This window comes from Nyctereutes procyonoides, unplaced genomic scaffold (genome assembly GCF_905146905.1).
Source record: "Nyctereutes procyonoides isolate TBG_1078 unplaced genomic scaffold, NYPRO_anot_genome, whole genome shotgun sequence".
NCBI classification, from domain to species: domain Eukaryota; kingdom Metazoa; phylum Chordata; class Mammalia; order Carnivora; family Canidae; genus Nyctereutes; species Nyctereutes procyonoides.
Genome location: NW_026575129.1, coordinates 2,346,059 through 2,357,442, shown reverse-complemented (window position 1 = coordinate 2,357,442; position 11,384 = coordinate 2,346,059).

Sequence of the window (11,384 nt, the reverse complement as noted above, 5' to 3'; positions counted from 1 at the left end):
TGTGTGTGTGTGTGTGTGTCCTAGTGTGGGCTAGCAGACCTTGAGCTCCTTAAGGCCAGAAGCTTTATGTGTCTATTGGATTTGCCAGTTAAAACATCTGGACCCTGCTTTCTTCTGAGCTTTTAAGGTGGAGTGGGAATATAAACTGTCATTTTCTAGTGACCCTGTACTAGAGAACATTCCTGTAGCTCCTCTGCCATTTGACTGAGTTCTGGTGCTATCTCTTTTATATGCTAGTTGCTCTTTCAAACCTTATTTTTTTGTGTGTGTACAAGGACAGAGGAATCTCTTCCCAGTTCCTTAGTACTATCCCTTTCCACTGCTGTTTGCTGTTCCCTTTGTTGTGTGTCTCTCTCTCTTGCTGTTCTCTTTTGCCTTTCTATTTTTGGTTTTGCAGAATCTGTTGAGAGTTGGCTCTCAGTTCTTCTTCAGGAGGAATTGTTCTATAAATACGTGTAATTGGTGTGTTCCATGGAGGAGGGAAGTCAGGGTCTTCCTACATCATCGTCTCAGACCAGCACCTCTGCTGACAGTTTATTATTTTTATTTTTTAAAGATTTTAAAGACAGAGAGAGAGAGAGAGAGAGAGAGGCAGAGATACAGGCAGAGGCAGAAGCAGGCTCCATGCAGGGAGTCCGACGTAGGAGTCAATCCTGGGGCTCCAGGATCACACCCCAGGCTGTAGGCGACGCCAAACCGCTGCGCCACCGGGGCTGCCCTGCTGACAGTTTAAATCAGTGAATTATATGGTGTGTGAATTATATCTCAAAGCTGGTTAAAAACAAAGCATTACATAATAATTACTAGAACATGATTAGAGAAAGCTTAAGTATTTGCTTTCATTACATGATAACTTTGACTTGAAAAATGTATGCAGGGGTGCCTAGATGGCTCAGTTGGTTAAGTGTCTGACTCTTGTTTTTGGCTCAGGTCATAAGCTCAGGGTCGTGAGATGGAGCCCCCCATCAGGCTCCACTCTCAGTAAGGACTCTGCTTGTCCCTTTCCCTCCTCTTTTTCCCCTCCCCCTGCTTGCTTAGTCTCTCTCTTTCTCTCTCAAATCAATCAATCAATCAATCAATCAATAAGTAAATAAGTAAGTTATCTATCTGTCTGTCTATCTATCTATCTATCTATCTTTAAAATGCATGCAGAGGCTGCTGGCTATGGAAGCTACCAACTCTGAGTCATGAAGCTAAATGATGGAAGCCAGAAGATAATGGGACAACATCTCTAAAGTGCTGAAAGGAGGACCATGGAGGCTCAGTTGGCTCAGGTCCTGATCTCAGGGTTGTGAGATTGAGCCTCATCTCAGCTCTCTATTGGGGCCATGGAGCCTGCTTCAGATTTTCTCTCTCCCTTTCTCTGTGCCCCTCCCCCTTCTCTTAAAAAAAAGGTGCTGAAATACCAAGCTTAGATTCCATACACAATGAAAATTCTTTAGAAATGAAATAGAGACATTTTCTGATAAAAAATAATTGTATTTATTATTAGCAGATGGATTAAAAGGGAGTTATGTATAAGTATTACATAGAACTCTGCCACTGGGGCACTTTAAAAGGGAGTTCTTTAGCTAGAGGCAGATGATCACTGGATGGGGACAGAGTAATCCAGAAAGAAATGAAGAGCACCATGAAGGGTAAATATGTGAATAAAATTAAGTAGCTTTTGATTACCCAAAATAACAATATAGGGTTTAAAATGTATGCAGAATTTAAAATATATATATGTGTGTGTGTGTATAATATGTATAAAATACATATATATATATTCCCCTCCCCCACAAAGGCTGGGTAAATATATTTGAAAAATAGCACACAATGTGGGATGGGATACGTAATGTTGAAGTGTTGTAAAGCCCTTGCATGGTCTGGGAAATGGTAAAAGTACTAATTTGTAGTAGATTATTAAAGATGTGCATGTTCTCATTTCTAGGGAAACTGATAAAAGGATAATAAATGAGTGTATAACTAATGTGCAATAGGTTAACTCATCAGGCCTGAGTTAACAGTTAACGGTTAACTGCATCAAACTGTGCACATTCCAAGGTCTTTAGGACTGGCCCTTGACTAGCTCCTGAGCAATAACCTCTAAGCCCTTGGATATGCTGCCAAATATCTTGTCTTTGCATACCTCGCACTATGTATGGGCTGTGCCTGCTAGTTTTGTTGCTAACAGTCTGAATTATGTTTAACATCTGCCTTTGTTTATCTGTAGCCCTGAGCCATGCTTTATCAGTTTGGGGTGGTGGTGGGAGGGGCTGTACTGGAGACTGATTTGCTGAAGTCACTCACAGAAGTGCTCCATGCTTGTGGGTGATAACTGACCCCCAGCTCCTCTCCCTCCACCCGCAAAACCCTCTGTGTATGTCAATAATATCTCAGTAGAGCTGGGGTGGACCCCTGGACACTAAGGCCTGAGTGAACTTACCTGACCCTTCTGTTGGTGATTGTTCGCAGGTGTTATTTTACATCATTGCTGGGAGAATTAAGTGCTGTTACTTTGATTCCATTGGGAGAGGTCACTTGGAAAGCTGAGCCTGGTTTCTTCTGGATTCTACTATGCAAGGGCTCCTGGCTGGCTTAGTTGGTAGAGCCTGTGACTCTAGATTCCATTATGCACCTTTTTCCTTTGCTGATTTTAACCTATGTATTTTCTTTGCATTAAATCATAACAGTGAGTATACAGTTTTTCTGGGTTCTGAGTTGTTCTAGGAAATCATGGAACCTGAGAATGGTTTTGGGATCGATCAATACAACAAAGAAGTTGTTGACTAACAACTAACAAATTAACACTAACAAGTCAATAGAGGGGAAAAATGGAATAATAAGGAATTCTTGACTGACAGAGAAAAAAAGAACAAACAGGTAACAGATGAGGCAACTGGAATATATGAATTAAACTAGGAGATTTAGATTCAGATATTATTATTATTATTATTTTAATTTTGTAAAATTTTTATTTTATTTTATTTTTTAATAATTTATTTTTTATTGGTGTTCAATTTGCCAACATACAGAATAACACCCAGTGCTCATCCTGTCAAGTGCCGCCCTCAGTGCCCGTCACCCATTCACCCCCACCCCCCGCCCTCCTCCCCTTCCACCACCCCTAGTTCGTTTCCCAGAGTTAGGAGTCTTTATGTTCTGTCTCCCTTTCTGATAAATCCCACACATTTCTTCTCCCTTCCCTTATATTCCCTTTCACTATTATTTATATTCCCCAAATGAATGAGAACATACAATGTTTGTCCTTCAACGATTGACTTACTTCACTCAGCATAATACCTTCCAGTTCCATCCACGTTGAAGCAAATGGTGGGTATTTGTCGTTTCTAATGGCTGAGTAATATTCCATTGTATACATAAACCACATCTTCTTTATCCATTCATCTTTCGATGGACACCGAGGCTCCTCCCACAGTTTGGCTATTGTGGACATTGCTGCTATAAACATCGGGGTGCAGATGTCCCGGCATTTCATTGCATCTGAATCTTTGGGGTAAATCCCCAACAGTGCAATTGCTGGGTCGTAGGGCAGGTTTATTTTTAACTCTTTGAGGAACCTCCACACAGTTTTCCAGAGTGGCTGCACCAGTTCACATTCCCACCAACAGTGTAAGAGTGTTCCCTTTTCTCCGCATCCTCTCCAACATTTGTGGTTTCCTGCCTTGTTAATTTTCCCCATTCTCACTGGTGTGAGGTGGTATCTCATTGTGGTTTTGATTTGTATTTCCCTGATGGCAAGTGATGCAGAGCATTATCTCATGTGCATGTTGGCCATGTCTATGTCTTCCTCTGTGAGATTTCTCTTCATGTCTTTTGCCCATTTCATGATTGGATTGTTTCTTTGGTGTTGAGTTTAATAAGTTCTTTATAGATCTTGGAAACTAGCCCTTTATCTGATACGTCATTTGCAAATATCTTCTCCCATTCTGTAGGTTGTCTTTTAGTTTTGTTGACTGTATCCTTTGCTGTGCAAAAGCTTCTTATCTTGATGAAGTCCCAATAGTTCATTTTTGCTTTTGTTTCTTTTGCCTTCGTGGATGAATCTTGCAAGAAGTTACTGTGGCCAAGTTCAAAAAGGGTGTTGCCTGTGTTCTCTGGATTTTGATGGAATCTTATCTCACATTTAGATCTTTCATCCATTTTGAGTTTATCTTTGTGTATGGTGAAAGAGAGTGGTCTAGTTTCATTCTTCTGCATGTGGATGTCCAATTTTCCCAGCACCATTTATTGAAGGGACTGTCTTTCTTCCAGTAGATAGTCTTTCCTCCTTTATCGAATATTAGTTGACCATAAAGTTCAGGATCTACTTCTGGGTTCTCTATTCTGTTCCATTGATCTATGTGTCTGTTTTTGTGCCAGTACCACACTGTCTTGATGACCACAGCTTTGTAGTACAACCTGAAATCTGGCATTGTGATGCCCCCAGATATGGTTTTCTTTTTTAAAATTCCCCTGGCTATTCAGGGTCTTTTCTGATTCCACACAAATCTTAAAATAATTTGTTCTAACTCTCTGAAGAAAGTCCATGGCATTTTGATAGGGATTGCATTAAACGTGTAAATTGCCCTGGGTAACATTGACATTTTCACAATATTAATTCTGCCAATCCATGAGCATGGAATATTTTTCCATCTCTTTGTGTCTTCCTCAATTTCTTTCAGAAGTGTTCTATAGTTTTTAGGGTATAGATCCTTTACCTCTTTGGTTAGGTTTATTCCTAGGTATCTTATGCTTTCGGGTGCAAATGTAAATGGGATTGACTCCTTAATTTCTCTTTCTTCACTCTCATTGTTAGTGTATAGAAATGCCATTGATTTCTGGGCATTGATTTTGTATCCTGCCATGCTGCCAAATTTCTGTATGAGTTCTAGCAATCTTGGGGTGGAGGCTTTTGGGTTTTCTATGTAGAGTATCATGTCATCGGCGAAGAGGGAGAGTTTGACTTCTTCTTTGCCAATTTGAATGCCTTTAATGTCTTTTTGTTGTCTGATTGCTGAGGCTAGGACTTCTAGTACTATGTTGAATAGCAGTGGTGAGAGTGGACATCCCTGTCTTGTTCCTGATCTTAGGGGAAAGGCTCTCAGTGCTTCCCCATTGAGAATGATATTTGCTGTGGGCTTTTCGTATGGCTTTTAAGATGTCGAGGAATGTTCCCTCTATCCCTACACTCTGAAGAGTTTTGATCAGGAATGGATGCTGTATTTTGTCAAATGCTTTCTCTGCATCTAATGAGAGGATCATATGGTTCTTGGTTTTTCTCTTGCTGATATGATGAATCACACTGATTGTTTTACATGTGTTGAACCAGCCTTGTGTCCTGGGGATAAATCCTACTTGGTCATGGTGAATAATTTTCTTAATGTATTGTTGGATCCTATTGGCTAGTATCTTGTTGAGAATTTTTGCATCCATGTTCATCAGGGATATTGGTCTGTAATTCTTTTTGGTGGGGTCTTTGTCTGGTTTTGGAATTAAGGTGATGCTGGCCTCATAGAACGAATTTGGAAGTACTCCATCTCTTTCTATCTTTCCAAACAGCTTTAGTAGAATAGGTAGGGTTTCTTCTTTAAACGTTTGATAGAATTCCCCTGGGAAGCCATCTGGCCCTGGACTTTTGTGTCTTGGGAGGTTTTTGATGACTGCTTCAATTTCCTCCCTGGTTATTGGCCTGTTCAGGTTTTCTATTTCTTCCTGTTCCAGTTTTGGTAGTTTGTGGCTTTCCAGGAATGCGTCCATTTCTTCTAGATTGCCTAATTTATTGGCGTAGAGCTGTTCATAATATGTTTTTAAAATCGTTTGTATTTCCTTGGTGTTGGTAGTGATCTCTCCTTTCTCATTCATGATTTTATTAATTTGAGTCTTCTCTCTCTTCTTTTTAATAAGGCTGGCTAATGGTTTTTCTATCTTATTAATTCTTTCAAAGAACCAACTCCTGGTTTTGTTGATCTGTTCCACAGTTCTTCTGGTCTTGATTTCCTTGAGTTCTGCTAGAATTTTAATTAACACTCTTCTTCTGCTGGGTGTAGGATCTATCTGCTGTTTTTTCTCTAGCTCCTTTATGTGTAAGGTTAGCTTTTGTATTTGAGTTCTTTCCAGTTTTTGAATGGATGCTTGTATTGCGATGTATTTCCCCCTTAGGACAGCTTTTGCTGCGTACCAAAGATTTTGAGTGGTTGTATCTTCATTCTCATTAGTTTTCATGAATCTTTTTAATTCTTCCTTAATTTCCTGGTTGACCCTTTCATCTTTTAGCAGGATGGTCCTTAACCTCCACGTGTTTGAGGTCCTTCCAAACTTCTTGTTGTGATTTAGTTCTAATTTCAAGGCATTATGATCTGAGAATATGCAGGGGACGATCCCAATTTTTGGTATCGGTTCAGACCGGATTTGTGACCCAGTATGTGGTCTATTCTGGAGAAAGTTCCATGTGCACTTGAGAAGAATGTGTATTCAGTTGAGTTCGGATGTAAAGTTCTGTAGATATCTGTGAAATCCATCTGGTCCAGTGTATCATTTAAAGCTCTCGTTTCTTTGGAGATGTGCTTAAAAGACCTATCTAGTATAGAAAGAGCTAGATTGAAGTCACCAAGTATAAGTGTATTATTATCTAAGTATTTCTTCACTTTGGTTATTAATTGATTTAAATATTTGGGAGCTCCGACATTCTGGGCATATATATTCAGGATCGTTAAGTCCTCTTGTTGGATAGATCCTTTAAGTCTGATATAGTGTCCCTCTTCATCTCTCACTACAGTCTTCGGGGTAAATTTTAGTTTATATGATATGAGGATGGCTACCCCTGCTTTCTTTTGAGGACCATTTGAATGGTAAATGGTTCTCCAACCTTTTATTTTCAAGGTGTAGGTGTCCTTCTGTCTAAAATGAGTCTCTTGTAGACAGCAAATAGATGGGTCCTGCTTTTTTATCCAGTCTGAAACCCTGCGCCTTTTGATGGGGTCATTAAGCCCGTTCACGTTCAGAGTTACTATTGAAAGATATGAGTTTAGTGTCATCATGATATCTATTCAGTCCTTGTTTTTGTGGATTGTTCCACTGAACTTCTTAAAGGGGAATTTTAAGAGTCCCCCTTAAAATTTCTTGCAGAGCTGGTTTGGAGGTCACATATTCTTTCAGTTCCTGCCTGTCTTGAAAGCTCTTTATCTCTCCTTCCATTTTGAATGAGAGCCTTGCTGGATAAAGTATTCTTGGTTGCATGTTCTTCTCATTTAGGACCCTGAATATATCCTGCCAGCCCTTTCTGGCCTGCCAGGTCTCTGTGGAGAGGTCTGCTGTTATCCTAATACTCCTCCCCATAAAAGTCAGGGATTTCTTGTCTCTTGCTGCTTTAAGGATCTTCTCTTTATCTTTGGAATTTTCAAGCTTCACTATTAAATGTCGAGGTGTTGAACAGTTTTTATTGATTTTGGGGGGGATCTCTCTATTTCCTGGATCTGAATGCCTGTTTCCCTTCCCAGATTAGGAAAGTTTTCAGCTAGGATTTGTTCAAATACATATTCTGCCCCTCTGTCCCTTTCGGCGCCCTCTGGAACCCCAATTAAACGTAGGTTTTTCTTCCTCCGGCTGTCGTTTATTTCCCTTAATCTATCCTCATGGTCTTTTAATTGTCTCTTTTTTCCTCAGTTTCCCTCTTTGCCATCAACTTGTCTTCTATGTCACTCACTCGTTCTTCCACCTCGTTAACCCTCGTCGTTAGGACTTCTAGTTTGGATTGCATCTCATTCGATTGATTTTTAATTTCTGCCTGATTGGATCTAAATTCTGCAGTCATGAAGTCTCTTGAGTCTTTTATGCTTTTTTCTAGAGCCACCAGTAGCTGTATAATAGTGCTTCTGAATTGGCTTTCTGACATTGAATTGTAATCCAGATTTTGTAACTCTGTGGGAGAGAGGACTGTTTCTGATTCTTTCTTTTAAGTTGAGGTTTTCCTTCTAGTCATTTTGCTCAGTTGCAGAGTGGCCAAAAACAAGTTGTATTGGGAAAAGGAGAAAAAGAGAGAGAAAGAAGGAAAGAAAAGAGAAAAAGAAAAAAGAAAAAAGGAAGAAAAGAAAGAGAATAGAAAGAGAAAGAAAAAGAAAGAAAGGGAAAAAAAGCGTGGGGGAAAGCAAACAGAAATCTAAAAGAAAAGAAAAAAGAAAGAAAGAAAAAAAAAAACCACGGGGATGTATCTTCTGATTCTGTATACTTTAATTCCCTTGACTTCCCCTGGAACTTGTCGGTCTAGCTGGTCTTCTGGGGGAGGGGCCTGTTGTGCTTATTTTCAGGTGTTAGCACTTGGGGGAGCTGCTCTGGTGCAGGGTTCAGTGGGGGTTGTTTACCCCGTGAGGCCCCAGGAGGCCCCAGGAGGAACAGTGGCGGAGGCTAGCTCTGGAGCCCTGGATTCAGCTCCCACAGTAACTACAGAGTCTGCAGGGCCTGGGGGCTCTGGGGTGGGGCCGGTGATCTGCTCAGCTCGGGGCAGGAGCGTCCTTGCTGTCCTGGGCCCTCCGGGCTTCTGCGTGTTGGGGGTGGGGGAGGCCGGATCCTGGGCTGTGTCCCGGTGCCCTGTGCTCCGGGGCCTGCGCTGTTGTATTCGCGCTCGGCCGCCCAGCCGCCTCTGCGGAGCCGCCGCCCGAGCCCCTCCGAGCTGTTCCCAGAGCCGCGCAGCCCCCTCCGCACGGAGCCTCTTCCTCTGCAGAGCCTCTTCCTCTGCCGGAGTCGCCTCCGAGCTGCTCCCGGCCGCGCAGCCCCCTCCACGCAGAGCCGAGCCCCTCTGAGCTGCTCCGAGTCCACGCCCCCTCCGAGTCCGTCCCCTCTGAGCCACGCCCGAGCCCCTCTGAGCTGCTCCGAGTCCAGCCATGAGTGCTGCAGTCTTTTAGGGAGCTCGGCAGCGGGGTATGGCGCACTCTCCTGGGCGCGCAGGTGTCTGTTAGTGTCCCAGGGAGCCTGAGGGCATCCCCGCCCTCCTGGGGTCCTGCTCTAACTCCCTGCGGGTGCCTTTCCGCCCAGGAAGATTGGTGCAGCTCCTGCTTCTCCTGGACGGAGCTTTCCTGTCCTGGGGGCACTCGCCCTGGCCTTAGCCCGGCTCCTCGCGGGGTCCCTCCCCCTTGGATGCCTTTTGTTTCTTTATTTCTTTTTCCCCGTCTTCCTACCTTGATAGAAGCGCGAACTCTTCTCACTGTAGCATTCCAGCTGGTCTCTCTTTACATCTCAGGCCGAATTCGTAGATTTTCAGGATGATTTGAAGGTTATCTAGGTAATTTGGTGGGGACAGGTGATTTGGGGACCCTACTCTTCCGCCATCATGCCCCTCCTCCAGATATTATTATAATTATACTCAGTGTAAGTGAGCTAAATAAAAGAAACTTTCAGACTCAGTTTTTATTTTTATTTATTATTATTTTTTTTCAGACTCAGTTTTTAGATCCAACTGTATGTGGTTTACAGTGCCACATCTTAAATGTAAGGACATGAAAGATTTAACATAAAAGGATGGGAATAGATATTCCAGGCAAACACAATCCACAGGAATGCTGTTGTAGCCATACTAATATAAGATGAAGTAGATTTTACTAAGGTAGAGACATTTAATGTTAAAAAGATCAATCCAACAGAAAGGTAAAAAACAGTCCTATATTTGTATGCCTTTAATAACATATTAAATAAAATTTATGAAAAGAAAATTGACCATTTCACAATTATAGTTGGTGATTAATATATCTCTCAGTCACCAATAGAAGCAGGAAAAAATAAGTAAAAATATAAAAGATTTGAACAATCTTAATCCAATGGACAGAATTAGAAACCAGCATTCAATAATTGAAGAATACACATTTTTTTGAAGTGTGCTTAGAGTATTCACTAAAACTGACTATCTGATGAAACATGAGGCAGATTTCCACAAATATCAAAGGACTGAAATCCTACAGAGTATGTTTCCTGGTCATTGTGGAATTAAGATAGTAATTGAAAAATAACTAGTAAGTCCCAAGATATTTGGGAATTAAGCAACATTTAATGTGTAACTCACGAGTGAAATGAGCAGTCACATGAGAAACTAGAAAATATTGAGTTATATGATAATGAAAATATAGCATATCAAAACATGAGATATCTCGAAGGCTGTCTTTAGTGGAATGCTTATATCTCCAAATGCATTATAATGGAATGAAAGAAGGGCTGACTATCAGTGAACTAAGTATCCAACTTAAAAAATTAGTTAAGAGAACAGCTAATTAAACCCAAAGAAGGTAGAATAAGGAAAATAATAAAAGAACAGAAAGGAACTGAATAGAAAACAAAGGTATAGTAGAGAAAATCCACCAAAAGTAGTTCTTTGAAAAGGACTAATAAATTTGATAAACTAATACTGATGAAGAGATCAGAGAAGGCATAAATGACCACTAATGGTAACAAACATGAATATTGCCACAAATCCTAGTTATTAAAGAGATAACAAAAAGGATGTTATTTACTCCTTTTTTACATATGAATTTAAAATTTTCAGCAGGACAAATTGAAAAAACAACAAAACAGAGTCAAGGAGGAATAAAAAAGTTCAACTAAAATTTCTTTTGAAGAAATTGAGTCTAATTAGAAGAACCACTCAAAAAACTAGTTTCAAGTGACTCCCTAGTGAATTCTTTCAAACATTAAAGTAAGCAGTAACCCTAATACATAAACTTTTCCAGAGAACAAAAAGAGGGTGCATTTTCCATCTTATGTCATGAGACTAGAGTAACTTTTATATCAAAATCCAACAAAGACAAGAAAATACAAAAGAAAATATAGGTCGATCTCTCTTATGAACGTTGTAATGAGAAAAGACTTTCTTGACACGATTACTACGATGACATCTGTCGTGGATCAAAGGGGGAAAAATGGACTTAACCTAGGGGAGACTCATCACAGAGACTACCTGCCTATACTAGTAACTCTTTGCCTTTGCTGTTCTTCTAAAGAGAATTCCTTGTTTGCTTTTTTATCTAAAACAACCCACTCTCAGTTCCTCTCTGCAGTTCCTTAGTCCTTTCTTTTAAAGATTTATTTATCTTTAGAGAGAGAGAGAGAGAGAGAGAGAGAGAGAGAGATTGAGAGCATGCACAATCAGGAGGGGCAGTGGGAGAGGCAATCCGAAGCAGACTTCGTTGTTGAGTGTGGAGCCAGATGCGGGGCTCGATTTCATGACCTGAGATTATAGCCTGAATTGAAACCAAGAGTTGGTCACTTAACTGACTGTGCCACCCAGGCACCCCACTTCCTTTTAGTCTTGACCTAGTTTTCCAGCTGCTTTCATTCAAACCATCCGGTTTTAAGTGTGTCGATGGGAAAGTCCTGCCCAGGAAGTCATATAAGGCCCCAACCTATTCCCAGCTCTGTTT